Here is a 25,358-nt window from a genome sequence, read left to right as displayed (position 1 = left end):
AGAGATTCCATTCTGGAGTTGCGGGACTTCTAAGGGAAGTTTCTCTCGTTGGCTCTTCTCGGGCGGGGGGCATTCTCCTGTGGGGTCGGCCGGGGTCGCGAGAGGCCGTGCCATCGTTGCCAGTCTTGGAATTCTTAAGACTGGTTCTGTGCCTGGCTCTTTCGATCTCTTAGGAAACTGAAAGCAACAGTTGAAACACAAGCGAGAGTGCCGGGTGCCGAGACACCAGGTGTCTACTGCCTGCCAGCTGCTTCAGTTTCGGCTGGGTTTCATTCTTGTGTCTTGAACCTTAGGTTCGAACATGCAGGATAGCAGACACAGAGTTCCCCTTTGAACCTTCTTCTCGAGGGGCCTCGGCCTCGAAGGAGTTTAGAGTTCGAGAAACTAGCAATAGTTCACAGCAGACGAGTTCTGCCCTGTCCAGTTCCGATTGTGTATGCTTGCTCGGCTCGGCCCCTGGTCGTGCTTATTAGAATGGCTCGGCTCGCCCCGCCTGCCTCCCGTCCACCGTATACCTCCCAGTCTAGATCGCGTTCGCACGATCGGCTCGGCTCAGCCCCACTCAGTTTTTTCTGAATCGGGTTCTCGGCTCTGTTCGAGTGAACTTTTTCGCCCTTCCCAGGAAAGCGCTTTGTCACGGCACAAGCGCTCTTCTTCCCTCGTGTAGCAGTAATCTCCTTCGGTTGATTATCGCCCATGGTCCGCCTCTCCTGATGGTTTTACTGGCAGGACAGGTAGGGGTACTCTTTCTCCTCACCTTTTCCCTTTTCCTCTTGGTTGTTCCAAGAGGCGCGAGACGGACAGAGAGAGCTCTTCGGAGTTTGGCTTCCTGGTGTGCTTTGGGTGTCAGTTCCCCAATTGTCTTGTAGTACAACCAGGTAGCTGAGGAGGATTTCATTGGATCTGTCAAGGCTCCTGCCAGGGCAGAGGCACAGGTGTTTCTCGCTTCGGAAGCAGCGAAGGTCTTTCAAGTTACGATCGCCCTTGTTTTTCAGAGAACTTCGGGCCGATTCATCAGCACGAGGGTCCCTGGGACAGGACTGTGAATCCCCCAATGAATAATCTTCATCACTCGCAACCCTTGCAGTTCCCAAGGGGCCGAGAGTGTCGGGGGCCGCCGCTGTCCTTGCTTCTGAGAGCGTTCTCGACCAGATGAACTCTTTTCTTCAGAGAGGGAGTTCATTCAGGTTGAGACACCAAGCTTCTCCCCTGCCTCGACAGAATACGAATTCTTCTGGCCTGGAAGTGTCTGGCTGACTGCAGTTCTGTGGACAATTCTGGAGCTAAGAAGAAGGACTTTGTCCCACTTCGGATCTCCGGTTTCATAAGTCTGCTGTTGATTATATTTTGGACAGTTGCACAACACGTTTGACTGTTATCAACACTTTGCATTCTGGGCATTCGGGAGGAGGGCCACGTGGACTGTTCATCAAGTGTCCATGTGTCAAACAAGTATGGCCTATTCGCAGACGCGTCAGAATTACTTGTGTGTGTGTCTCTCTCTCTGACATGATGAGCTCCATTTTCCAACGCTGGGTTTTATCTGTTTCAATTTATTATTTATAGGTTCCTCGTTCCATATATTTTGCCATTTATTTATAATAATTGTTTTTATATCTCTTGTGTAATCACTAATTGGGATTTTTACATTTGCACTTGCCATGTGGACTGCTTCTTTAGCTGCTTTATCAGCTTCTTCATTTCCTTTAATCCATATATGGGCAGGGATCCAACATACTGTATTTCAATATTTTTCCATTATTATACAATTTTTGGAGTTCATATTTAATTTCCTGTACAATATTATTTTTTGAGTAGTAACCTTGAACGGCTTCTATAGTGCTTCTTGAGTCGCTAAAAAGAACAAAATTATTGAATGATACTTGCTTTATGATTTTGATGGCTACTGCAATTACACACAACTCTGCTGTGAAGACTGAGGCATTATTAGGCAAAGATAATTGATATGACTTGTTCTGGGATATAGCTGCATATCCTACTCCATGTTGTGATTTAGACCCATCCGTGTAAATCGCATAATGTGAACGTTTTTGTCTTATATGATCTATGGTTTTTGTCTATGGTGTTCTGGGGTATATGAGGAACTTCTGATAAATATTTCAACTGAGTGCAACTCCTTATTTTATTCATAGCCCAATGGGGTGGTAACTTCACTGCTGAAGGTACTTGTATGTCTTTGTTCAGTGACTCAAACAATCTGTTAGCTCTAATTGGGAAAGGAAGAGGATGATTGTTTATAATTATATCCCTTAGATCAAATAGATTTTTTGTTGGTGAATCACTTGCCTTGATTCTTAATGCACTTTTCATTGTTATGAACTCTCCATGGAGGAACAGTGGCAGTTCGCTACATTCGACTTGCACTGAGGAGACTGGTGAGGATCTAAATGCTCCTGTGCATATTCTTAGTCCTTCATTGTGAATTGGATCTAATATTTTCAGTGCTTCTTCTGGCGCTGAACCATATGTTTCACTTCCGTAATCAATGATTGATAACACTGTTGCTTTATACAGTATGGTAAGAGTATGTCTATCAGCTCCCCAATTTGTGCGTGATAGTTTTTTAATTAGACTTAGCACCCTTTTGCATTTTGATTTTATGTAAAGTATATGGGCTTTCCAATTCAGGTGTGCATCAAATATTAATCCTGAAAACACTCCAGAGGATATGGCCAGTTTTTAAGAGGTGCAAAAGAAACGAGCAGGGAAAATTTACTCTGCTTTATTGGTGACCCAAGCGGCTTATATAGCAGCAGACTGACGTCACGCCGCAGAACACAGTGAGAACAAGGGTGACCTGAGGTCGATAATATTTAAAAATGAATACAGTGAACGAATACACTTTGAATCATGAAAATGGACAGAAATGGAGTTGAGTACAATCTGATGTCTGCGAAAGAAGAATACATAATATACAAATTGGAGACAGGTAAATAATTATATACAGTACATAGTTTAAATGACTGGGTCTGCGTGACCCGTCACGCCAGGTGTGACGAATTGTAGAGGCAAAGAAAATGGAACGTCACCATAGAAAACTCGCTCAGCAGAGACTTTACAAGTTTTTGAGCTGATGCAAATAATTCAAAGTCAATATCTGATGTAATTGAAGAAGAATCTTCGTGATATATAGGTGGCTACATTGCTAAAAAATTTCAGTCCCCTATCCTCATTTAGGCCAAAGGCGACTGACACGCACTTTACTCAAAGTGGCCAAAGTTTCTGGATCAGTAAAATTAACAATAGTCAACTCTACTGTATATGCCGTCCAAAATTTTTTCTCTCACAATCAAGCTTTATGAGAGATGTATTCAAAGCCATTCATGGAGAAAGTCTCAGGGAGGGGAAACATTGTATAAAAATGTTTGCTTTTGAAATGAAATCAACAAATGTTAAAATTCCCAGTGAAGTAATTTAATTTTTTTTGCAAAACTTTGTGTCTATTTTAGGATGAGACACCCAAACAAGAAAGTTGAGATGGATAAAAAGAGTAAATCGAGCGATAAAATAAAAAAAATGAGAAGATTAAGAAAGTTTTTTTCATAACTTGTTTTATGAAATATGTTTCTACTGAAAAAATTTTTGGTGTTTTTAAGGAATTTGATGTTTAACTACCCTTTTTGTGAAGAAATAAGGAGCATAAAAGGAAACTGGCACCCGCCTTGGGAAATATGGCAACACACGTTCTATCGCGTGACGTCATGCGCAAATCACTCTTATTTTGGTAAACAAGTCGGCAGACCTAATATACCTAGACGGTGCTTAGACTTAAGCTTAGCCTAGTGTATTGGACTCTGGCGCTGCTAGATTGTGCTATTGGAGCAAAGGCTGCAATACTAGGCTCACTAAAGAGAACATGACTCTTACTCTATGTGCGTAGAATGTAGGGGACAAGAGTGTTCAGTTGATCGAACATGTGACGAATGTTCAGAGCAGTCAGTTCTGCTGATGATGATATTCTTGCTTTACCTGCACCTGCTCCCACTGTGTCACCTGTCCCCAATTCTCCCACTATTCAGCCTACTCCTTGACCCGGCTCCCTCACTTCTGAACCTAACCCCCTTGCCAGCCTCGATTCGAAACTTGTACGTAATTTTGATGTCAAAATGGTTTTAATTGTGGATACTGTGACCCAGCAGGGTGCTTCGGTGCGTGTCCCCATGGACAAAGTGGAAAAAAGTGCTAGTGATAGTGAAGTGTCATTGAAGTTGGCGGCTGCTCGTCCTGATGTTGCTCCTAGGCAAAGGTCACTGGTGTACTCCCCTACACCTGGGAGCAGTCATACCAGAGGCTTAAGGGAGGTTGGTGGGGTCTGCCCACGGGCAATCGTCGCCTCAGTCGGACCTGTAGCAACTTCCCAGGTCGCGGCAAAGGATAGCCGTTGGAAAGGCATCCAAATGGAAGCGAGTAGGCTATACTTGAGTTCCGAGGCTTCCAGCCCCAAGAATAGGTGCCGCTGGCGCTTCAGCGATGAATCGCGGTGGACACGGTCCGCTCCCCTCCAGTGCCTTATGAGAAATTTAATGAGCCCCTGCAGCAGCCTTCTTGTAGTTTATGGGGTTCCCCAGAACACTTTTCTCCTGAGTATCCTGTGTGTGAGGCCAAGTGTTCATCTGCTCCGAAAAGCTTCTCATCATCTCATGAGCACCCAAGCTCCCACTAGCACCCTCTAACGCCTGTTCCTCCAGTTACGCCTGAGTGCCTGGCATCGCACAAATACCCTTCAATTCCCTACCACCCTTCAGTGTCCAAGGCTCCAGCTCAGACACCTTATGCAGACACAACAGACTCATTGCTAGCTCCCATTCACCGTCAGCTGGCAGACATCTTACATTTGCTCAAGAGAGAGCCTCCTTCTTCAGCCCAGGCCATCAAGATTTGCTTCTATCCCTTGTTTCGTCGGAGGATGAAGGTGAAGTTGGTGAAGTTGATCAGGGCTCCCTTTTCGCTGCTTGGAAGTGAGGACCCTTTCCTCCATGCGCCAGTAAGAACCAGGCTCCTCCATTACTGGAGAGGTGGAGCGCAAGAGGAGCGGAAGAGTGGATTGTGTCAGTGCTGAAACAGGGCTGTTCCATCCCGTTCAGGGAGATGCCCCCATTAGTCAACAAGCTCATCACGTTGGCTGCCTACTCAGTAGGATCTGGGAAGTATTCGGCCCTCTCCAACGAAGTTTCAGCCCTCCTTAGGAAGTCAGCCATCGAGGAAGTCGAAGAGGTCAGGTCAGAAGGTTTTTACAACCGTCTCTTTGTAGTCCCCAAGGCATCAGGAGGATGGAGGCTAGTACTGGACATAAGTGCCTTGAATTTTTTGTCAAAAAGACAAAATTCAAGATGGAAACAAGTCACTTTGTCATATCATCCATTCACCATGGTGACTGGATGACTACTGTAGACATGCAAGATGCCTATATCCCCATCCCTATACATCCGGAAACCAGTAGATATCTGCGTTTTGTGTTTCGCAACAGAGTGTACCAGTTTCAAGCCTTATGCTTCAGTCTTTCAACCGCTCCACAAGTGTTCACCCGAGTCCTTGCTCTGTTCTCCAAGTGGCTTCATATGATGGGGATAAACATCTCCCTCTTCTTAGACGATTGGGTCCTTCAATCACCATTGAAGGAGAGGTGCATGGAGGACCTTTGGAAGACCCTTCGTTTATGAGAAGAGTTGGGTCAGCTAATCAACCTTCAGAAGTCCCAGCTGGTTCCATCACAGACGATTCTCTGTTTGGGGATGATGATAAACTCTCAGAGTTTTCAGGTTTTTCATCACCCAAAAGAGCTCGGTCATACCTGAAGGAAGTCAACGAGTTCCTCGCCCGCCAAACCTGTTCGGCGAACCAATGGATAAGCCTTGTAGGTACCTTAGCCTCCATGGAGCAGTTTGTTTCCCTAGAAAGGCTACATATGAGAACTCTTCAGTTTTATCTGTGGGCCAGCTGGGACAGGAAAGCTCATCCAGACACATTCGTCTTCCCAATATCTCAAGAAATCAAGGAGGATCTCCGGTGGTGGAAGTCAGAAGGCAGGCTTTCAGAAGGGAAGTCCCTTCTTCCTTTGAACCCCAACCTAGACTTCTATGCAGGTGCGTCGGATGTGGGTTGGGAAGTGCTTCTAGGCACCCAAGAAGTGTCAGGAACTTGGTCCCAGGAGCAGATTCACTGGCACATCAACCTCAAGGAGCTGACAGCAGTTCGGCTGGGCCTTCAGCATTTTGCTCCTGTAGTCTGCAATCAAGTAGTGACCATACACTCAGACAATACTACGGCCCTGACATATATCAAGAAGCACGGGGGGACTCATTCGTTCTCCCTTTGCGAAGCAGCAAGAACCCTCCTTTTATGGCCAAATCACAATCAGACCAAGTTGGTGACATGGTTCATCCAGGGCAAGCTCAATGTCCTTGCTGACGGGTTGAGCTGTCGCAGTCAGGTGCTCCCCACGGAGTGCACTCTTCATCCGCAGGTGTGCGAGGATCTGTGGAAGCTTCGGGGGAGACATCTTATAGATCTGTTTGTGACATCTCTGTTTCTTACTAGTACAATTTCTACATATCTAGTTAAATAGTCCAAGAAAACTAGTATTTGTTTATTTCCTCTGATAGTGGTTGGAAATTGTTCTAAAAAATCCACAGTGACTACTTACAATGGATTTAATTCTGATGGATATTTTTCAAGTGGAGCTTTAAGATTTACGTTACCTTTATGTTGATTACAAACTATACAGTTTTGTACAAAGTTTTTGGCATCTTCACTGCAATGTGGCCAAGAGTAATTTCTAGTTATGATTCTGCTTGTCTTTTGAATTCCTGGATGTCCTGCTAACTTATATGAGTGTGTTAGTTTTAAATTTTTTCTGATTAGTGTTTTTGGGATGCATAGACGAGAACAACCATTTTTCTCTGTTGGCTTTTTATACAACAATCCATTTATTAAGTGAAAATCAGGTTTTAAGGACTCATCTGTCATTAACTGTCCTAATGTTTGTCTGATTTCTGCATCATTTTCTTGTTGTATTTTCACTCTTTCTAGATCTAAATCTACGACCTGACAACTAAAACAAAAGGTATTAGTGGTAATGCATTTTTCTGTTTCTTCCTGAGATCTGGATAATGCATCTACTAAGGTGTTTCCCTGGAATATATCTGAATTCTGGGGCAAACTCTAATATGCTAATGAACCATCTATTGAACTTCCTGTTATTAGTAAAGGCTCTCTTTTTAAATAAGTCACAAATGGGTTTGTGATAAGTAAGCACATTAATTTTATGACCTAAAAGTATGTCTAAATTTCTTTAATCCCCAATATAAGGCTAAACACTCTCTTTCTGTGGTACTATAGTTTCTTTCCGCTGGATTTAAAACTCTACTAGCATAATATACTGCCCTCATTCTAGTTTTGGCCTTTTGTAACAATACAGCTCCTAGCCCTATACTTGAGGCATCACAAGCTAAATAAGTCTTTGGAAAAATCTGGGTAGACTAAAACGGGGTTCCTGGTCATTTTGTTCTTTATTGTTTGAAATGCCGTTTCTTGTTCATCCTTCCATTCATAATTAATATCTTTCTTTGTTAGTTCCGTCAAAGGTTTGGCTATAGTAGCAAAACCCTTTATAAATGGTCTATAATAACCTACCTTCTTAATGCTTTCAAATTAGTGGGAGCTGGGTAATCAACTATTGCTTTTACTTTACCTGCCTGCATGCACAGTCCATCTTCACTAATTACATGACCCAAGTAAACTAAGGATTTCATCAAGAATTGACATTTCTTTAATTTTATTTTTAGTCCTGCAATTCTTAATCTCTCCAGGACCAGTTCTAATGCTCTGAGATGACTCTCTAAGTCCTTGCTAAAAATGATTACATCGTCCAAGTATAATTCAACATTTTCTATATCCCATAGGTTTTGTAACATCAATCTGACAAATGTTAATGGGGCTGATGTTAGTCCAAATGGCATTACTTCAAACTGTAAATGTTCTTTATGAGTGCTGAAGGCTGTGAATGGTTTTGATTCTTCATCTAGAGGTACTTGCCAATATCCACTAAGCAAATCTAAGGATGAAAATAATTTGGCCCCTCCTAATTGAGCTAACAAATCTTGAATTACCCGCATCAGCATTCTATCTGGAACTGTGTGGGAATTTAACTCCCTGTAATCTATTACGAGTCTCTGACTACCATCTTTCTTTGGAACAAGTAACACTGGAGAATTATAAGGAGATTTGGAAGGAATTACTACTCCATCTTCTTTCATTTCCTCTATCAATTTGTCTATGGGTCTCTCACTTATTGGTAATCTGTATTAGGAATAAAAAATGGCTTGGCTCCACCATCTAACACAATTCTATGTTGTAGAGCATTTGTTCTTCTTAGTTTATCTCCTTCTGCAGCTATAACATTTCTGTATTTCTCTAACACCTGAATTAGCTTGTGTCTATTTTCGGGAAAATCTGTTTTGTTTACTTCTGAACTTATTTGAGATTTTTGGGCAGTTATAGAGAAAAATGCTTTTTCTTCTACGGTTATTAAAGGATTGTTAATGGGAATTCCCATGCAAAAGACAATACCTGCGTATAAGGTTAGTCTGTTGTCTGAATAGTTTTGGACATTAACCTCACAATTAGCACCATTCATGTAGACGAGTGAGTTATCCATTCTGACAAAATCTGGCAATTCATCATTCAATAATAGAATATCTTTATCCCTTACATCCTCTTTTGATCTCAAATATATCTTTGTTAAACATTTTGGACACAAAGTTACTGCTCTATTGAGTATAAATTGTACTTTATTATCATCAGCTGTGCTAACACAACATATTTCTTCTTCTTTTGTGTCTGAAAAATAGCAAAGTTCTGCATCTCCGGTGGTTTCTTCTGTTACTTCTATTATACTATTTATGTCTGATTTATTAATTTTATCTAAGAGTAATACTTCAATTAGTATTTTTCCTTCATAATTCATTACTTCATTGCTGAATCATAAGTATAGGTGCCTTGATTTTCATTAGATTCAGTGTTTTGGTGATCACCCAATATTCATATCTGAGTAATTATTGATATTGGAGTATATATCATTGATATGTGTATTGTTGAGATGTGCACTTCTCAACAATTCTGTATTCTGGGATCGCGGAAATTCCTCTTTTCTATCTATTTTCATTTTATCTTGCTTGCTATGGTTACTTATGTGTCTTTCCTGTATGTTCATCTTGCTTGTCGAAACTGTCTCAGACAAATTGATCAGATCTGGGTGAAACTTTTCTTCGTCAAGCGTAAAACTATCTTGTTTCAGGCTAATCTTGCCTTCACTACAATCTAATATCATTCCACATCACCTCACTGATTTAAATGAAAATAATACTTGTGCGGGAAAAAATCTGTCTTCTAAAACGAGGAAACTTTCAGTAAATTTATGTGATAATATATCAATTTCTAGGTTCACATTCCCTAGACTTTTAATCTGTTTCCCTGATACTCCTTCTGTTACTCTACTTTGACTCTGAATCTGAGTTTCTGCAATGCCTAAATATGTGCATGTCTTTCCATTTATTGGAATTTTTATAGGTAGATCCTTTTTATTTGTTCCTTCCTCTTTCATGGAAAATATTACTTTTTTGTAAATAGGAAAATGTGGATGAACCTTCATTTCCCATTGTAACTTTTTCTTCCTTTTCTCTTCCATCTCCTTGAAGTGATTCCCTTTCTTTTCTCTGTAGAGGTGTTAATTGTCACTGGTTAGATGCTTTATTTATTTTTGGGCGACTGTTATTTATCTTTACAGTCTCTCTGTTGGCTTCCTTATTATTGAACCAACAGTATTTAGTTAAATGCCCGATCTTTTTGCAAACTGCACAGGTTTTAGGCTTTCTGCATTCATTAGTGGAATGATTTGTATATCCGCAGTTTTCGCATGTTATTTTTGGTCTAGCTCCTTGAGCTGCATAATTCTCTGGTTTTGAGTTATTTATGTTTGGATATCGACCATTACGATATCTCATGGGTGGACGGTGGAATAGTCTAGTCCTCGGTTGATTTTGTCTTCCCTTCTGGTTTGGATTCCACTTTCTGCTAGTATTTTGTGCATGGCTCCCCTGAAAGGAAGTTTGTCTATTCCCTACTTGTCTGGAATTATCCTTGTACACATTATTTCTTTTATATGACTCATTGGTATTTCTGCCTTTCCTTTCATTTTGTGTTTCAGTTAACCTACAAATTCCATAGAAAAACCTATCTCTTTCTTCTGAATTTCTTGTCTCATTGCTATTAAAGCGGTAAGGCAATCACTTTTAGGATCAATTTTGACTTTCTTGAAAGCCCTCTTTTCCTTTTCTCCAAGTGCATTATACATTGTGCCAAATGCTAAGTAATTTAACACATATCTCAAACTGACTAAATCAGTTTCTGTATCACCAAAATCATTCTTACCTCCTATGGTGATGTTTGTTTCTCGTAAGTCTTTTATCACTTTGAGTGTTGCCTCTTCGATATCAGTGTGAAGGTTTGCTAGTGATTTCCCATTGTAATGTTGGTTGATGAATCTGTTAATGTTATATAAGGCATCACTTTGACTCACTGGTTCCCATACTGATAAGCAGATTCTTTTAAACTCAGCGTATGTGGTTATGTTGTTGAATCTAACTGAATTCAAAGTTGCGTGTGCCTCACACTTTTCTGAACTAACCAAAAGCAAGGCTTCGTTTATCTTTGTTCTTTCATCTGTTATTCTATTTGTGGAGATACGACTGTCTGTGTCCGCTAATCATCCGTTCACAGAATATGATTCTAATCTAATTTTGTCAGGATTTAAACTTTCCATGATTGCTGCTTGCGCCATTGTTCTAAATTGAATTTTGTTAATAGGATTAGTGTTATTGCTATTGCTACTTGTGTTTCATGAAAATCATTGTATGTTATTAAAAATTCCTATCTATCAAACCTCAGAAAAAAAATCAAGAAGATAAAAAAATATTGTGGAGAGAGAATTATCATCGATATACCTTTAGAGAGAAATAATCATAAAAGTCTTATACCTTTTGAGAGAGATTATAAAAAAAATACACTCACTGAGAGAGAGAGAACTTTTGAGAGAATCAACTTTCCAACTTACGTATTTTCTGTTGCCGTCTCCCAATTGTAAACTCTTGTGGTTTCATCAACTGTTTTTCACTTCTGCGACCGCATCGTATTCGTTGCTCTCTGTAGACACTTTGTTCGCTACCTTTTGGTTGTGTGTCAGTCATTATTAACACACAGTTGTTCTCTGTAGACTTTCAGGATACGCTGTGGACCCTGCCTTCAGGATATGTTCACTTGTAGACATTCAGATGTTCACTTGTATTTGAACGTTCAGTCGTTCACACGGTTGTCGTTGTTGTTACCTGGCTGGATACTCTACAGTGTTTTGACTAGTGTGTTTTGGTTGTTGTTTCTGTTCCACTGGTTGTTGTTTGCCGATGCTTGTTATAAATTCTGGTATGTGTCCTTCACACTGCCTTATACTGCACTATTTGTCTTCTTTTTTTTGGATCCACTTCACCTGGCACCATTTATGTAATGTTCATTTATTTATTATTCTTCTCTTTATATCTGCTGTTCGTTTAAGAAGATTACTTCTTCATAGATGTTGATCTTTCTAACTTTGTTATGTAGTAGCGTAGTTTTCCCCAGGAGGCTTTAAGAAGACACAATTGGGTTTTTTTCATTAGCACCAAAGAAATAGCTTTACAATAGAAGTACAAGGTGATATGCAGTACAAAATATAGGGTGAGTCAATGTGAGCCTGTCTTCTTATATCAACCCACAAGTGGTGAGGCTTGCAACCTCATGCCTTCTTCTTTGTGCCTTAGCTGCTCCTTCTCTGCTGTCTTTTCTTCTCTGCTCTACTCTGCTCTGCTCTAAGTCAACTGGACCTTTTTCAATGACTTTTGGAAAAGATCGTCCAGCCCTAATAGGCGGGGAGTCTTGCTTTTGTCCCGCCTTCATTGATGTCAATTGGTCATGCAGATTACCTGAAACGCCCTATTTTTGGAATGGTACCTCCCTCAAGGAATTTCTAAAACACCAAAATTATGAATTTTTCTGGCTGTTATTCCAATACAAGGCTACCTTGTATTTTTTTACGAATTCCTCTTGATTACTAACTCAATTAAGTGCAGTCATAATAGCTTCATAACCACGACACAATCATAATACGTACCGGTGTTTTGCTGTTCTAATCACAACACGGTTTTGCTGTTCTAGTGCTAGTTTATAAATCTTTGTTCCTGAGTTCTGGCCTTGTGGTAATGGTATAGCCAAAACACAGAGATGTTTTGAAATTCTCTCTCTCTCTCTCTCTCTCTCTCTCTCTCTCTCTCTCTCTCTCTCTCTCTCTCTCTCTCTCTCTCTCTCTCTCTCTCTCTCTCTGTGTTCGTTTCTTCTAAATCTTTCTCTCCCTTCTTCTCTAACTATCAATGTCTAACAATGGAAGGTTTCTCTTTTTCTCTCTCTTTCGTCATTTTGGTTAACATTTAGAATATTCAGAATTCTTAGCTATCACTACAGATTAGTGATGAGGCCACCCTTCATGTAGCCATGGAAGTCATGAAACTCTAAGACGAGAAAATCGTAAAATAACTACAAAGAGTAGACAATCAAGTATATAGAACAATTCTGAAAGCACCAAGTTACACAGCAAGTTGTGCGTTAAGATCAGAAATAGGGGCCTCTTCTTCCTTCCTTCCTTCCTGCCACTCAAGAGATATGGAGAACAGACTACTCTATGTGAAACACACTTGAAAGTGGTGGAAATAGGCTCCTATAGAAGATACCATGGATAAATATAAAAGCAAGAAAACTTGGTTTCTTAAAGAATTAAGCATAAGCTTTAGTAAAATTGAATTGCTTCAAGGGAAGCAGCTAAAATAAATAATGAATCACTGGGACAGAAAAGCGTGGGAGAGAGAAATGAATGACAAGACAACATTAAGAATCTACAGAAAAATATAAAGAAAACATAAGAGAAGAAATGTGGTATGATGACACTGAGAGAACAATGCTGGGATTAAAAGATAGGAATAGGCTTAAGGGGAAGATGCAAAACGTTTGTGCTGTGAAGAAAAAAAACTGAAAACTTAGAAGAACATTTCTTACTCTAATGCCCACCATATATGTAGTGGCATTAGAAACATAGATTTGTTCAGTAGCCATATCAAGAAAAGAAAGAGGAATTGATGGCCAATACTGTACTTCTGTTTACAGAACTGACGAAAGAATAAATTGAAAACAGGAAAGAATCTATACAAGATTGATGGTGTTACAGAGACAAGAAAGACAAAAGGAGGAGGAGGAGGAGGAGCCGTTTCAAAGCCAAATCCGGCCTACTATTACTACATAAACCTAACATGTACGGTAGAAAATAGTGATTTCCCCAAAAAAAGCTTCATTATCGACATTTATAAGTAAAAGAAAAACTCAGTGTTATATTTAAATATATCTAAAATGTACATTTTACATTTACATCGATTTAAAACGCCAGAAACGTCAATTTTAAGCCAAAAGGAACCACTCCAATGAAGGACCTAATCCTGTTGGGTGGAAAGAGTCACTGACTGTCAACATCAACATCAACAAACGGTTTGGGCTTCTTTCTGTCGCCAGAGAATCGACCACAGAAATCAATCGATTTCGACCGGAAGTATCGACTGAATGATCGAATTGAAGGTCGACCGAGGTCCACCAATGATTGAGGTTGAATTGGCGAGTTAAAATTTGGGTGAAATGTGAGTTTTTGAGTTAAATTTGGTTGAATGAAGAGAGGCATTTCCCGTCACTCTCAAGGTCAAGGTGACGGTGGTCGGGTCTATTTTAAGTGGCATTTAATCGATTTAAACCGTTATTTAAGTTATGAATTTACCTTTAACTGTGTAATTAACCTGTAATTCATCCCGGAGGTCCATCCATCTTCACAAGACAGAGCTCGGGTATATAAGTCTGCTTCAAACGGTTCAATAACATGTTAACGTATGGGTTAACATCCCCCCCCCACCCCGGGCCAGTACTAAACACGGCGAAGGGACATTCTTCCATGCTTAGGGTCGCTTTTGCTTTGGGATCGGTCGTTTCAATGGTATGGAAAGCATAACCTGGCCTCTGTAAGGCTAGACTGGGTCAGGCTAGGCTAGGAGTCAGTATTAGCTTTATTATTTTATAAAACTGATTTTATTGAAGTTTCTGGGTTTCATTTTGACCCATTTGCTTTTCAGTTTCCTCTGGTTAAGCAAATGGAAGCCTTCCCAGGCCTCTTGGGCTCTTGGGCTCAGAGCCAGGTTAGGTTAGGCCAGGAGTCATTATTGCCTTTGTTTATTACCGTTTAATTTCATTGAGCTGGTTTTTTTGGAGTTTCTGGTTTTGATTTGGGCCAATTTTCTTTGCAGTTTCTTTGCCAAGGTGAATTTGAACCTACCCAGGCCTGTACCGAAAGGTTAGGCTTGAGGGTATAGGAGAGGCTTTGGCATTTGAAGACTGGTTGTCATAAAAATGACTCCTATTCAGAATTAGGGTAAAATTGAAGACTACTACCATGCCCCTTTGGTTTGGTAATTTATCAGTTTTTGTGCAAAATGGGTGCTGCATTTTGTACCAGTCCCTTGGGGATGAATGTCATTATAAACAAAAGAGAGTAAATATCATAAACTTAAACAAAAGACAAGAACTTGAACAAAAGCTGTAAAAATCTCAGTCACCAACTGGCAGGATTTTGACAAGTTAGACTTCCAGTTTCGTTGCAGATTCTTGTTTGTGCATGGCCTGTCGTGCAGTCATTGTGGCCCAGGGCATGACTGTGTCAGACTGGGATTTTTCAAGTGAATGAAGAGAAAAACTAGTAAAGAAAAACATTATGTTAGCTGAAAAAACCTAAAAGTCTCAACTTGATCAAACTAGGTCACTAAGCAAACCTAAAGTCACTCGAAACTCCTTAAAAAAATAAACCAAAATGGTTGTAAATGAGGTTTGTTCCAACACGATATACAAACTCGGTCCTTTACATTAGGAATTACTTTAAGCGTAGGCTGGAAACGGACGTTAAACTCTTGAGCAAGGTGGTTGGGCAGTAACTACCGCCAGGTAGGTGGGAATACCCGCTTGCCCAGATGTAAACATTCCAGTTTGCTTTCGGCCGTCATGCGTTGCAGAAGTGGTTTTGGATCTCTCTGCCTGACTGTCAAGCTCTTATTATCCCGGTGGGATCTTTCTGTATTTTTGTGTATATATTACATTTGTTGGATATTTATTAAAACAAATCCACGATCTGTGATAACCTTGCATAATCCATCATTCCCTGCGCTGTGTCTTGGTTTTGACGGCCAAGGGCGTATTTTGAGAAGCGTAACCGAGTGGTAATGCTTCTCTTCCAGTATCCCTTTATGTAGATACTGAAAGCGTTCCCCTCTTACGTTTGGAGATATTAGATTGGGCTGTAATATCTTCGCTCCCCTACATTGATCGGGACATGAGAATTCGCTTCCTATCCTGGGTTCCTGCCCTCCGTGTACAAGGGACATGGCTACTTCCTTCCTACTCGTGTTGAGTGTTGTTTTAGCCGTCTGCGCTTAGAGTTGCGGTGGGGGAGGGGTTGCAGGCATTGTTGGTATATGCTCCGCTTCCACGGCGCCCTTGGTGGCTTCCCCTCCGTCCTTCTATCTCCCTGTAGATTCTTCCTTATCTCTCCTTCGCCCTCTTTGCTTGTTTGGCGGGGGAAGATCGTGAGGAGGGGGGGGACAGTGGGCAGTCGGACGACCTCTTCCAAGGGCCTCCTCTCGCTGCGTAGGGTAGTTCCCCCCGTAGCAAGAGGAGTTTCCCTCTACTAATCATCTTTGCTTTTTCTTTCAAGTTGACAGTGAGCATTGCAGACACAGCAGTAGTTGGCTAGACCGTTCGTTACTGGACCGTTCGTCCCCGGACTCTTTGTTACCGGACATTTTGCTACAGGACAGTTCGTTACTAGGACCCTTCGCTAACAGGCCATTACGCTACCAAGAGCTTTTTTTTTTTTAGATTTGTTGTGAGCTCATATTTTTTAATTAGATAAATGTGATAATAATAATAATAATAATAGTTTGTCATTTTTGTTATATATAATAATACAATAGTAATACTATATATTTATTATAAAATTGAAATATTAAAAATATTTACTGTACTAGTTTGGTCATATATTAGTTTAGTCATGTATTATAAAATAAAAAGAAAACTTTTATTAATATAGCTTCAAATTATGAGCAATAGCTCGAAGAAAATCCATTTTACATTCAGGGTTGTAGCGACTAATAACATTAAGAACCCTTTGCTCAGAGTTCTTATACTTTCTTTTCTTTGAAGGTAGATTGCCGCAATTTACTTGTATGATTTTTGTTCTCGCTAGTCCTTCCTTCTTCGTTTTTCAAGGCATCAATCAATTTCCATATATTTGGATGTGAGCTTGTAACTGAAGTTCTAAGAGAGCTATGAAAACCCTCTAAGTTGTTATTTGTCCTGGGCATTAAATCATTGACTGTCCTCTGATACACATTCCACAACTGTATAGGAAACAGGGGTTCTAGTCGTCTTCTCCTTGATCCCCGGCCTCGTTCACCACCAATGTAATTTGTAGAAAAGTACGAAACTATTTCTTCTGGAATTTCATTATCATCGATCAACTCCTCAAACCCTGAAAGAACGTCATTTGGCGGTAAAAATGCCAGTGCTGGGAAACAGCGCACTTTTAAACTAAATTCGTCATCTTGATGATATCGTTCCTTGTACCCTGCTTGAACTGTATGTTTGTAAACATTCTGAGATAAATGAAATAAACAACAGCTAACTTCTGTTTCTTGAAAAACAGCCTTCAGTGAATTAATGACAGCCTTTTCAAAATCAACCACAATGCGATCTGGCTCATGATTTTGTACGAGGTCTTTAATTACAGAAAAAGGCGCTTGTAAGTGGCTTCGGTTTTATCAGGTAGTAGTGCAAAAAGTCGGGGAATACTTATGTCTTTAGTTTGTATATGCAACGTATATAACTGATAGTATATAATTGGACAACATTTGAATGTTCCATCACCTGCCCATACTTTAAACTTTTCAAATCACTTAATCCATCTGCAGATGCAAATACCAAAATCCTTTCGAGATCGTCTTCGCCACTGTCGTATTGCAGAAATAATGACCCAGTACTCAGTTTGGCGTAGTCTTCGGGAATCAGATAACCATGCCTTACTTGTGGAATTGGAGGAGATTTATTTTCCTTTTGCCTCCATCGGCGTATATTACAACTTATATTTGATGGACAAGCAAGTTCAGCTATGGCACATTCATGTAAATTCTTTAATTCAGTAGCAATCAAAGTACGTGAAGAGTCCTGGGTTCCAAGAGCTTTATCTTTGATTTGATTGCTTGCACATTTTGCACTTACAGAAGAAGCCGTGGAAGTATGATTGTGTTCACCGACTTCCTTTATTATTACATAATTATCCTCATCAACGTTTGTGTGCACTCTTGCTTTACACGTCCGATTTTCACACATCCAATATTGTTTTGTCCCATCACTATTTTCCTTCTGCTTACAGTATATGTAATTCAAATCATCCACCAACTTGATTTGTTTTCTTCTGGATTCAATCGTCCTGGGCATCTTGACTAAGGGTTCAGTCACTTTTAAAAAAGAGATACTTAGCAAATGAAATACGTTGGTTTAGTTACAGTAACAAAGTAAAATGTATAATAGTATCCAGTATTTAAGTAACAAGGTAAGATGTATAATAGTAATTATGTTAACAACTATTCAGTATTTCAAGTTAGGAACTACATTAACAAGGTGATCAACATTTAATTACAAAAATAATAGTAGACAAAACTTTGACCTTTTGGCAGCGTAATGGCCTGGTAGCGAAGGGTCCTAGTAACGAACTGTCCCGTAGCGTAATGTCCGGTAACGAAATGTCCGGGTACAAACGGTCCAGTAACGAACGGTCCGGACACCCTCAGGGGATATCTTGCACGATGGAATCCCGACGTTCATTCATTGTTGCTTCGGGACCAACCACAGTACCTGGTTGAAATGATCGGGATCGCTCCAACTCCGGTCCCGCCGATGTGGATCAATCACTGTCATTGCTGGCCTTCATGTATGCCGTGGCATTGCCTCTGGCGTATCTGTGGTCCATCTGCTCCTGCTGTTTCCTGTGTTATGCTCCTGTTAACTCGACGACAGTCTCTGGGTCGTTCTTCCCGGTCTCCTGCTGCTGCCGTCCTGATTGTTCTTGTCGCTTCGGGTGACTTTCATGTGACGTTCCTGGCTGTTGCTGTAGTTTGTGCCTTCTGAACCACTTCTGTAGCTCCTGCATCGGCTGTCCTGATCATGCCTGCTGCTCCTCCTGGTGGTCGTGCCCAGGGCCGCTTCTGTTGTGTTCCTGCCTAGCTGCCCTGGAGGTTACGACGTCCACCATCCTGTAGAAGATGTCTGAGTGAAGGTGAAGGAAGTCGCCCTGTGGAAGTAGCCGCCATCTTCTTCAACTTATCTTCGATTTCATCTTCTGCTGCCTCTTCCCTTCCTCTCCCGAGGTCCAAGGGGGTCCCAGAATCTGGACAGACCACTGTCGGCCGAATGAGAGGAAGGCTGCTTCTTTACCCTTGATACCCTGACGTCTAGGGACTGCCTCCTTCCAAGGAGGCAGTGGGTCTCTCATCGATTCTTCCCATCCTTCGGGTTAGAAAACCGATTGGCATAGCCCTGGGTTTTGTGTTTTGGGAGCTGCAGGAGCGCAGACCTCGGTTTTCGATCCCATTCCTAGTCCTAGAAGTTCCGCTTCTAAGACGGGGGCTGTTTCGGGCGCTCGTTCGCGAGCCACTCTAAGATTCTATGGAATATCGAGTATCCCAATCTGGTCTGGAGAGTACTCTCCCTGTCCCAGTTCGGGTGCAGTGCGAGAGAAAGGGCCGAGGCACCCAGGTGTCTCAGCTCTTCCTGCCAGCACCGCAAGCGCTCCCCAAGTGCTTACCAGTGCTCAGTCGGGTTCCCAACCTGGTATCTGGATCCTATCGGTTCGAACACCGGAAGAAGCAGCGAAGAGATTCCCTTCGAGATCCCGTGGGACTTCTAAGGGACTGACTCTCTTCCAGGAGACAAGTTTCTTTTGTTGGCTCTTCCTGCCCTCGGGCGGGAACCGATTCGCATTTTCCTCTGGGGTCTCACGTTTCGGGGGGCCGCGAGAGTGCGTCGTTGCCAGTCTTAGAAGTCTGCGTCTAAGACTGACTTCTGTGCCCGGCTCTTTTAGATTTCTTAGGAAACTGAATGCAGCCGCTCCGGATTTTGGGACGTTTCATGGGTCGCTCGAATTTTATGAATCACAGGCACTCTCCTGACGAGAGGCACGGGACGAGAGAAAGCGCCGAGGCACCCAGGTGTCTGGGTGGCGAGACCCCAGGTGTCTCGATACTGCCCGCCAGCTGCTTTGGTTGCTTGGCCGGGTTTCATCCTTGTGTCTTGAACCTTAGCAGACACAGAATTCCCCTTTGAACCTTCTCAAAGGGCCTCGGCCGCGAAGGAGTTTAGAGTTCAGGAAACTTGCGCTAGTTCACGGTAGACGAGTTCCGCCTTGTCCAGTTCCGATTGTGTTCGCACGATCAGCTTGGCTCAGCTCGGCTCGCTCGCCCCTCCAACCCTTGGTTGCATTTGCGAAACTGGCTCGGCATGGCTCGCCCTGCCTGCCTCCCAGTCCACCACATACCACCCAGTTTCGATCACATTCGCGTGATCGGCTCGGTTCGGTGCGACTCAGCTCGGCCCCACTCAGTTTTTCCGAATCGGGTTCTTGGCTCTGTTCTAGTGAACTTTCTGCTCTTCCATGGAAAGCGCTCTTCTTCCCCCATGTGGCGGTAATCTCTTTCGGTTGATTATCGCTCACGGTCCGCCTCTCCTGCTGGTCTTACTGGCAGGACAGGTAGGAGTACTCTTTCTCCTCACCTGTTCTCTTTGCCTCTCAGTTGTTCCGAGAGACGCGAGACGTACAGAGAGAGCTCCAATGAATTTGTCTTTGGAGTTTGGCTGCCTGGCGTGCTTTGGGTGTCGTCCCCCGATTGTCTCGTAGTACAACCAGGTATCCGAGGAGGGTGTCTTGGGATCTGTCAAGGTCTCCCTCCAAGGAGAGAGGTATAGGAGTTTCATGCTTCAGAAGCACTGAGGGTCTTCCTCTTCAAGTTGTGATCGCCTTTGTTTTTTGGAGAACTTCGCTCTGATTCGTCAGCGCGAGGATCCCCAGGACAGGACTGCAGCTCCCCCAATGAATAATCTTCATCACTCGCAACACTTGCAGTTCCTGAGGGGCCGAGAGTGTCAGGGGCTGCCGCCGCCCTTGCTTGGGAGAGCATTCTCAACCATATGATTTCTTTTCTTTGGACAAGGATTTCATTCAGGTCGAGACACCAAGCTTCTTCCCTCCATCGACAGAGTACGAATTCTTCTTGCCTCGGAGGGTCTTGCCGACTGCAGTTCTGTGGGCAGTTCTGGTGTTAAGAAGAAGGTCTTGTCCCAATTTGGATCTCCAGTTTCAATCTCCAGTTTCATAAGTCCTGAGTTGGCTCAACCCTTAGGAATGAACCTTTACTTGTTTCTGCCTTTCTCTTTCAGAGATTTGCCAGATACCTTGGTAATCAAGGTTCGTACCAGGGCACTGCCTTGTCCTTTGGACAATGGCCAAAACCTTTGGGTCCTAGTCATCTCTACTCGACCTTGAGTTCAGGCCAGCACCCCCTCAACTCCTAAGAAGTCCCAGGCTTTGGAAGAAGATCGCATAACACATAGCCTTCCTCTTCCCTTCTAGGAAAGTGCACATAACTGTGTCTCTTTCCACCCTCTTTCCCATAAGGGAGGAGGGAGAAGGGAAGAGAGAAAGAAGTATCGACCAGGAAGAAGTTCTCCCACTGCAGATGCGTGGATAAAATGATACTTATCAAGTCTCTGGAGCTTGGAGTGACAGTGCCAAGACCTGGGAATGGATTCCTTCAGGAGAAGTATCTATTTCCCTTAGGTCTTGGCAATTCTTTTCATCGAACTTCCATCCTGCTTCCTCTCCTGTGCTTCTGATTCTGGAAATGCCAGCCTGGCTAGAACTAATCTTCTCAGTATCCTGTCATCTTGCAGAAGCTTCCCCATGGTGGAGAATGGAGGTCTGCTTCCATTCCTCCATTCTTCTGTTCTCTTCGAAGTATGAGGAAAGAGTTAGGCTAATGCTTGCATATTCCCCTCACATCGTGTGTCTACTTCTGGATTCACTGATTGAGGAATAGGCGCATGCCTGTAAGACTGTTTTGAAGGTGTGTGACCGAGATGATTAGTACCTTCTCATCAACATCTTGGACTCAGGGCAGCCTTTTGGCCATCCGAAAATTCAGGATGAGTTTTGCGACACTCACTGGTTTCGTTGAACAACAAAACCACAGTAGTGGCTTTGTCGAGAAACGAGGTAATCGTTTTTTCCTCCTGTTTCATCTGTCGACATTTGCAGGTACTCGAGTGTTCTGTAGTGCACTCGACAGCTCAATTAACCAGATGCATTCCCAGTGGGGATGTATTGGTAGGAGAGCTTGGCCTCAGGTTTGAGTGATTGGGACGGAACGTGCTGTTCACTCTTTTCTTCACGAAGATTCACAGAGAGACTGCTCGACTAAATGATCCCTGCTGTCTTTCTGTTGCCTCCGTGCACAACAAAGTCAGTAGTTTTTCTCGCTCCTTTGTACCAGACTCAGGGGTCGCTACGGTGAGGCGTGCTGTCTTTTTGGGAAAAATCGATATCTACGTTTTTCCCTTCATATTTGTCTGTTTTCACTAGGGGTTCACAAGCATTGCTCACCCTGAGTTACAGACAAAGTTCAGGAGGACTTTGCCTTTCGCCCGACCTGATGGCTCTACTTCTGAGGCATCGAGAAGAGTTCTGCTTGACCCAACCTCTTTCAGCAGCTACACAAGAAGTGGTTCTTGAGGTAGTACATCCCTGTGTGTTCAGGACTGGGAGACCTTCCAGCTTTCCTTGTAAGCATAGGCGTTCTCTCCAAGCAGCAACAGATATAGCTGGATATCTCTTGAAGTCCTTTGCAACACTGTTCAAGGGACTGGATCCGTCTTCACTGGTGGATGTTGTTGACGGAACTTCTTCTAGGGTCAGATTAGCTCTTCAAGTCTTCACTTCCTCGCCTTCTCCACCGAGGGTTGCTTCTCTCCCTTCCATTTGTGAAGAATGTAGGCCCTTGCGACCTAGTCCTCTATCTGAAGTAGCATTTTCTCCCCAGTCGAGGTTTAGCTACGAACGAGAAGTTTCTTCGGTCTTGCTGTCCCAGGGAACTGTTCCCTGGGTGACGTGACTCTTGTAGGGTTCCTGTCCCGTGCCCTGCACGGTCCCTTATGAGAGTCATCAGATAGAGATGTGCCCTCTTAGGACCATCTCTCATCTTACTCCAGCCTTATCATAGAAGATGGAAGAACAGGTGAAGGGGATCAATACCTCAACTCCTTCTCGGATGTTGTAGGTGGACTCCGAATCCATTGGCATCTATTGTCAAGTTCGAGTCCTTCTTGTTCCCCTCCTCCTTGGACTTTGTATCAGTGATCCAGAGCAGTTGTTACTTTGTCCTATTAGGGAGCTGTGGTGCTTTCCGAAAAGACTCGATGCTGTCGATGTTTTCGCTAGTACTGTCTCTCCCAAGGAGGAAGTGTCTAGGACACATCTTTCTCCTGGCTTCATGAAGCGATCGACGGAGGTGCTCGGCAGCTGGCGACGACGATACTAGTACTTTCCACCCGAGAGCTCATGAAGTCAATGGCTTGGCCCATCCCTCGCATTCCAGAAGTTTTTGTCGGTCTGGAAGCAAGACGTCTCATAGACCACACTCATTTCTTCCTGTGATCTTGCCCACAGGCCTTTGGAACCTTTTTTCCTTGGCCCTGTGGTGACTGCTTAGCAAGTTGTGTTGTCTTACCCGGCTCCTTCAAGAGAACGAGTAGGATCTCTCCTAAGGTGTTGGTTCTGGAAGTGAGAAAGATACTGAGAGTGACTGGCCTCTCTTCCTCCTCCTTCCCTGTCCTCCTACTTCTCCTCCTTCGGGATGAGAATAGGACTCGAACCAATAGCTGCTGGATCTGGCGCTGATGCGGTAAGACTACACACTGAGCACCTGTTCTATTTTTCTTCTAGAATCATTGAAGCAGTTCCGCTCCTTTCCTAACTGCCTCCAACTCTTAGATCCTTCCAGCCTATTTCGTAGGAGTTGCGTTTCCTCACTCATGCGAAAAGGTCCAGTATCTGGCATTTGGTCTTGCAGTCCCTACACTCCGATCAATATGTCAGAGGCACGGTACTCCTCCTCGCTCTTTCGACCAGGAGGAGTAACCCAGGTGTGCAGAACTCCAGTCAGTTCAGGAGACTCACTCAGATTCCTCCCTCCAACCAATGAGTCTTCCTAAATTAAAGGACTGATGGTTTGTATATCGTGTCAGAACAAATCACAGTTTTTGAAAGTAAATTGTATTTTTCCTAACTATACAAACCTGATGTCCTTTACATTACATATGCCCGCCTCATGCCACCCCTCAATCTGAACCTGGACCGAAAGGCAAACTGGAATGTTTACATGCGGGCAGGTGTGTATTCCCGCCTACCTGGCGGTAGTTACTGCCTAGCCACCTTGTTCAAGAGTTTAACAGCCATGTCCAGCTTCGCCGTAAGTAATCCCTAATGTAAAGGACCTCAGGTTTGTATAGTTAGGAAAAATACAATTTACTTTCAAAAACTGTGATTTTACACAAACCTAGGGTGCTGAGTCTATCCTACCAACCTAACCTGACCCTTAAGGTTTGGTTTTCTATGGAAAGTCCCCTATATATATTATATAAGAAAGAAGGAAGCTCTAGTGGGCTAGTAACAAAACATTTGTGTTTCAGTTTGTTAGATTAGTAAAAATCATGTGGAAAAACTGTCATAGTATTTGCTTGCAGAAAATGCATAAAAGCCTGCTTATAAGGTAAAATATAGGATACAGTATTTGAAGCTTTTGCCAGAGTTGTATAACTAAATCAACTTGTCAAGAACAGAGTGTCGTGACACCAGTGTAGTGTATGGCACTTGTAATATGACAGATATGGGAACCAGTGAAATTACTTTGTAAGACATGAAAGGAGTGTTTGTTCCGACACAATATACAAACCGTCGGTCCTTTACACTAGGAATTACTTTCAGGTGTAGGCTGGAAACGGCTGTTGAACTCGGCCATCATAGAATGAGGACGTTGTTCTTCGCTCTCTGCCTGACTGCCCTCTTTTCTCCTTTTTTGGTAGGAAATCTTTTTTTTCTTTATCAATCATGGAAATGGACAAGCCTTCTACTGTAAGCCTTCCTATCCCCAGCATGTGTGTCCTGGGGTGGGAGGCAAGAAATGTAATTCATTTAGGTCTAGCGTCGACGCGGACCCACATCCTCTCTGCCCATCTTGTGTGTGTTAGCGTGACACTCCTTGTAGTGAGTGTTGCTCTTGGTCCCCTGAGCAATGGAGGAAGTTCGAGGGGAGGAGACGCTACCAGTGGTGGCGAATGTGTCAGGTTCGTTTCTCCCTCCCGGCGAGCTTCCCCTACTTGCTCCCTCTCCCTCGGGTGAGGACTCCCCCTCCCCTTCCTCTTTTGTTTCATCGGGTGTGGAAGGGCGTGGGGGAGAGGTGTGATTATATGTTAGTTTTATAAGTTAGTCATTATTTTATTTTCTGCATTGATGAAGTGTATGGGTATTGCAGAATGTATAAAAAGAAAGCACATGTTTAATTTTATAAGATGTTTTTATAGCATAGCATTCCTTATGTTTAAAGAGTATGTTATTGTTGTGACGTCATAGGAAGTGACGTCACAGGACAAAAATGGCGGGAGGGAGAAAAATGTAAACAAACAAGGAGCGGGAGTGTTGAAAGCATGGTGGAAAGAGGTAGAGAGAGCTCTCTGAAGGTTAGGTCGATAATGGTTGGGTTGTAAGTCTGTTTGTGGTTTTTGTTGTCGTAAGCTGGATTGCATAGAGTAAAAAGAACAACGTGAACAGGTGAGTGGATCACATAATTGAATAATTTAAGGATAGGTTAGGCTAGAAAAATTTTCAAGGTGGACCGGGACATCCTCTCGGGGGTCTCTTCCCGTTCTGGAGGGGAATTTTTTCCTCCAGAGCGGGTGGAGGCTTCCCAGCCTAACCCGACTTTTGCTTCAGGTTTTAGGTTGGTTAGCCAGGCGGCAGACATTTCATCAACCTGGCTACACCTGGGCCTACCTGGCGTTCCATCACTGGAGGG

At 42.8% G+C, this 25,358-nt stretch overlaps 2 protein-coding genes across 5 annotated transcripts in view; one reads left to right on the top strand and one right to left on the bottom strand.

Annotated features, from left to right (window-relative positions):
• The window catches only part of LOC136838168 (uncharacterized), an 864,161-nt gene that overhangs the window by 41,820 nt on the left and 796,983 nt on the right, over positions 1-25,358 (bottom strand). The gene's annotated exons all lie outside the window — the stretch shown is intronic.
• LOC136838188 (zinc finger and SCAN domain-containing protein 31-like) overlaps positions 1-25,358 on the top strand; it is a 298,878-nt gene that overhangs the window by 241,824 nt on the left and 31,696 nt on the right. Inside the window, exon 1 of one of the 4 annotated variants that reach the window (XM_067103068.1) lies at positions 13,612-13,784. The exons of the other annotated variants lie outside the window; for them this stretch is intronic. The gene's annotated coding sequence lies outside the window, so the exon portion shown is untranslated. Of the gene's footprint in view, positions 1-13,611; positions 13,785-25,358 lie in introns of those variants that run through there. 4 annotated transcript variants of the gene reach the window in all.

This window comes from Macrobrachium rosenbergii, unplaced genomic scaffold, assembly GCF_040412425.1.
Source record: "Macrobrachium rosenbergii isolate ZJJX-2024 unplaced genomic scaffold, ASM4041242v1 171, whole genome shotgun sequence".
Classification (NCBI taxonomy): domain Eukaryota; kingdom Metazoa; phylum Arthropoda; class Malacostraca; order Decapoda; family Palaemonidae; genus Macrobrachium; species Macrobrachium rosenbergii.
Note: the sequence above shows the minus strand (reverse complement) of the source record. Positions and strands in the feature narration are given on the sequence as shown.